Genomic DNA, 5000 nt, shown 5'->3' with positions numbered 1-5000 from the left:
CGAGGCCTCCAGCACAAGGGCGGTCCCGTGGCACCCGAGGATGCCGACCCGGCCCCCGGCGGGCCCTGGCAACCTCGCGGGGCTCGGGCCACAACCACCACGCCACCGTCACGACCGGCCCCCAGAACGCTCTCCCGCACGCGCAGCAACGCCAACCCCCCTGCACCCTGCTCGACCAGAGACCCTCCTCACGAGGGGCCGAGAGCACTTCGCCCGGGGACGACCACCCCCCCAAAGCCGTAGCGGCTGGGGAGGGGACAACACCCAACAGCGGCGAGGCCGGTTTCGGTCCCAAGAGGGCGGATCGGGGGCACGACGTGCCTTCAGCCATCTGGTCGAGGCGGGCACGGAGGGGGTGGGTCGGCGGTGACGGGGAGGGGGCGCAGAGCGGGCGAGGGCCGGGAGCGCGTGGGGGGAGTGGTTCGGGGGAAGGGCGCGCGCCAACGAAGACGCGAACCGGGCCACCGGGTAAACGTGCACGGGATCCCACCGCCACCAGCATGAGAGCGGTCCCGCGACGCCCGGGACGCCGGCCGGCCTCAGCACCCTTGGCGGGCCCCCCCCCCCCGCGAACCAGGCCCCACCACGGCTGGGACCCAAAAACCCCACGTGACCCCCGCCGCAGGGGCCCAGCAGAACCTCCGTCCATCCGTCTGGTCCATCCCGGAGTCACGACCCAGGGGAAGCAACCCCCAGGCGAGAGCGGCCCGACCCGTGCCCGCACGCCACCCCCGGCGGCAACTCGGGACGGGAGCGGGCGGGAGACAGCCGCTCGCACGGCACGGGGAAGCGGGACGCGCGGGGGCGCCCCACCCCTCGGGAGACACAGCACCGCGAGGGAGTGGCCGCACGCGCACTCGCACGCACGCGGGAGCCCCGCGCGCCGGACGCCGGCCAGGCCCAGCGGGATCCTCCCCCGACTCGGAGGGGGGAGGCGCAGGCCGCGGTAGGCAAAGAGCGGCGCTCGGCCCCGCCGCGGGGCCGGCAGACCCCTCACGGAGAGGGGGCTCTGCCCAACACGCAACGGTAGTCACCCCGCATCGGTGGCCACTACGCGCAGAGGAGGGGCGGCAGCTGGGGGGTTCCGGTACCCCAAGGCACCCTCTCGGATCGCTAGAGAAGGCTTTCTCACCGAGGGCGCATCGCCCCCACCCATTCGTCCCCCGACCGGGCCCCGCTAAACGGCTCTCCAAAGGCCGCCAAGGGCTCGGGGGGCGGGGGTAGGTCTGCGGCAAGGGGCAGGCACAGGGCAATCCTGAGCGCTCACGGCTGGGGCCCAACAAGGAGACCGTCCTTGCCCCGCCACGCACACCATGCTCGCGTCACCGCCCGGAAAGAGCTCCGTGCCTCCGGCGAGGCCACGAGAGGCGGAGACGGACGTGGCATGCTGGGGCGAAGAAACGGCACCCCTCGGCTGGCCAAGCGCCACAGCGCTGGCTCGGCCCGCCGCGATCGCTCACACACCCCGCCACGTCCAGGCCCCCCCAGCACGGCATGCGCCAGGGGGACGACGAGGCGCCCGCATCCCCATGGGGGGGGGGCAGGTGGTCCTCCCTTACCGACTCCACCACCCGCTCCTCGGACTACGCCACCAACAGCGGTGGCCCGAGGGGGTCGCTGGGAACAGGAAACGACGCCACCGCTCGGCCTCGGGCACCTGAGACAACCTGGAGCGCTCCAGGGGCACCACGGAGGGCCAGGCGCAACGCGCTCAGCACGCCCAGGCGGTGAGCAGCGCGGCGTCGGGACGGCCCTCCCCATGGCAGGGAGAGCCGCTCACCACACGAAGCCAAGAAAGGCAAGCGAGAGTGTCCGCTGCGTCAGAGGACCCCGGTCCCACGGACACCAGGAGGCCGAACGTGGGAGGGCGGGGTCGGGCCGGAGTCCACACACCCCCCCCCGCGCCCTCCCCGCACCGCCACAGCAGGCGGAGGAGGAGGAGGAGCGCGAAGGGCCCGCGGGCAGAACGAGAAGAGCGGTCCCATTCGCCATGAATGTCCGTCCCTCGTCTGACGCGGCTTAGGCCCGGCCCGGGAGAGCGCGAGATCACCACATCGATCGGCAGAATGTGCCCAGGGAGGTCCCGAGGGGGGGAAAGCCCGGCGAGGACAGCAACCAGAGGGACCTGCTTTCAGCCTCGCCAGCACCCCTCGACCCCAGGGCGAGAGCAGCCGGACAACCCAAGGAAGGAGGACGCCTGACACGTGGCACGGAGCCTTGCGGGACAAGGGTTGTCACGACCGCAGCCAGGTGCCCGCAGTGGGGAGCGCACGGGGTAAAGCACCCACGCCGCCTGCCCACACCGCCCTCGGGTGCTGGAGACCGGAGGCGGCACCACGGCCTGGACCATCTGGAGGCACCCGAGCCGGCGCACAGGCCCACGCGGACGGCTCAAGTAAGCGAGGGCACAGCCGGGCTTGGCACCATGGTCAAGCCCAGAGGTCCCCCCCGCCCCGCACACGCCCAGAGGTCCCCATCTCTAAGGCGACAGTCGCCAAAGCACAGCGTGTCAGCACCTACCTGGCAACAAAAAGTGCTCATTTCAGGTGACAAAATCACCACGCCGACTGCCGGGGCCTAGACACAAGTCACCGGGACCTCCTGGGACCGTAGCCAGGCCACCGGCCCCAAGCACCGTTCCATCAGCCCCGGCCCCTGGAGCCCCCAGGGCCATCTGGTCGACCCCGGGAGCGTGGCGGCAGCCGGGACCGACGGGGGACTCGCGGGAGGTGGGGCGGGGCGGGTAGGCCCTCCCCCAGTCCGCCTGTCGTCCCCACGTCAGGACTTAGAAAAATCACCAAAGTCCTGCGGAGGCACCTGTGGACGCCCTGCTCCCCGGCCCTCAGGACGGCCCCACGCCTGTCCCATGCCGGTCCCATGCCGGTCCCCGACTCCCAGTTGGGACTGGGGGGGGGGAGGGGGCGATACCACGGAGGCGTCCCCGACGGCCGGACCGCAATGGGAATCGCGGCCGGGCCCCTGGGGCGCCATATCCGTGCCTCCCCTCGCGACCCGATCCGGTCCGGTCCGTTCCGGTCCCCTCCGGTCCCCACCTCCGCAGCGGGCCTCGGAAAGCTTGGTAAGAAAATCGGGTCAGACGACCGGAACCCCACGCGTGCCCCGTGGCCGGGCCCGTCACGCCATCCACGGGCTTCCTCTCAAGGCTCGAGCGCGACACGGGAGAAAACCGCGCGACGACCGACCGGAGCCACCGGCCGGATGGCGTCCGGGCGCCGGACACACCCGCTCCCATTCCCCCACGGGCCGAGGAGGGGACACCGGTGGGTGCTGGTCGACCCGTCCAGGCGACCCCCACACCCTTCTCAGGGAGCGAGGCGGTGGCGGCGTCACACCCTCACAAGCCTGGAGGTTCAATCTCCCGCGAGCCGATCGCGCGCCGACACCCCAGAGAGAGCGGGACAATCACGCTAGTGTCACCGGCTTCCTGGAACTCCGGCTTGGGGACCGCAGCCAAATGCCATCCCTTACTGACATCGGCGACGCTCTGGCAGGGTGACGCTATATAAAAGCGGCCGCCAGGTGGCGCCCGACAACCGGCGCAAAGGACACCGAGACAGATCCAGATCGCGGGCCCGTGAAGGCGCACAGCCGGCCGCCCGGCCACCCGATCTTGTCCCGGCCCCACCTCGGAGGGGCGGGCAGAGGGTGTGGGGCGCGCGGACCCGGGGCGTCGGCCTCGGGAGCCCCCGACCAGCGCGGCACGGCTGCAGCACCCCAGGGCAGACCGGGAAAACGTGTCTGGGCCGCTCCAGCCGGAAAGGGAGCCGGCTGGCCACGGGACACGCGCGTACGCATGCGCTCACGCCCACGCACGCACGCCCACGCACGCACGCACGCCCCCGCCGGAAGCGGACGTGGGCGGAAAATTCCCCAAAGGGGCGCGCGTGGGTGGCTCAGTCGCTAAGCGTCTGCCTTCAGCTCGGGTCACGATCCCAGGGTCCTGGTTTCCAGCTCCCCGTCGGGCTCCCTGCTCACCGGGAAGCCTACTTCTCCCTCTCCCGCTCCCCCTGCTTGTGTTCCCTCTCTCGCTGTCTGTCTGTCTGCCTGTCTGCCTGCCTGCCTGTCTGTCTGTCTGTCTGCCTGTCTGCCTGCCTGCCTGTCTGTCTGTCTGTCTGCCTGTCTCTCTCTCTCTCTCTCTCTCTCTCTGTGAAATAAATAAATAAAATCTTAAAAAAATAAAATAAAATTCCCCGCAGACACCGGCAGGCCCCAGAGGCCCGGCCGGCATTACGCGGGCTTCCCACAGCGGCACACGGGCGGTGCCCTGGGCCTCTGGGAGGACTTAAGACAAATTTCGGGGGGCAGGCAGGGAACGGAAAACAGAGACCGTGTGAGTACTCCTAGAACAACAACGGTTGAACCATTTTTCTTCTATCATTTCAAGGGGAGGAAGTCTCTCTCAAGCATACGAAGAAAGCTCAGGAGGGCAGAAAGGGGGTGATTGACACACGCCCCCAGAAAGGTGCACACTGAATCCCTCTCTGCGTGTACCACGATGACATCCAAGGACAACAAACAGGCATGGGGGAACATCCGTGCAAAGGCAGGTGTGGCGATAAGAATATCGGTTTCCCCCGAAACCGCCTGGGTGGCTCAGTCGTTGAGCGTCTGCCTTCGGCTCAGGGCATGATCCGGGCGTTCTGGGATTGAGCCCCGCATCAGGCTCCTCCGATGGCAGCCTGCTTCTTCCTCTCCCACTCCCCCTGCTTGTGTTCCCTCCCTCTCTCACTGGCTGTCTCTCTCTCTCTGTCAAATAAATAAATCAACCAGTATTTAAATATATATATATATAATATTATATATTAATATATTTATATTTAACATTTTTATTAAATACATTTAATATGTTTAAATATATTATATATTTATTTTATTATATATTTATTATATTTTTATTTATATAATATATAAATAATATATTTATTATATATAAATATATATTATATATTTATTAAATATATTTAATATATTTAACATTA

The sequence above is a fragment of the Ursus americanus genome, unplaced genomic scaffold (assembly GCF_024610735.1).
Source record: "Ursus americanus isolate L20-20 unplaced genomic scaffold, mUrsAme1.1.p SCAF_173, whole genome shotgun sequence".
In the NCBI taxonomy this organism is placed as follows: Eukaryota; Metazoa; Chordata; class Mammalia; order Carnivora; family Ursidae; genus Ursus; species Ursus americanus.
Note: the sequence above shows the minus strand (reverse complement) of the source record.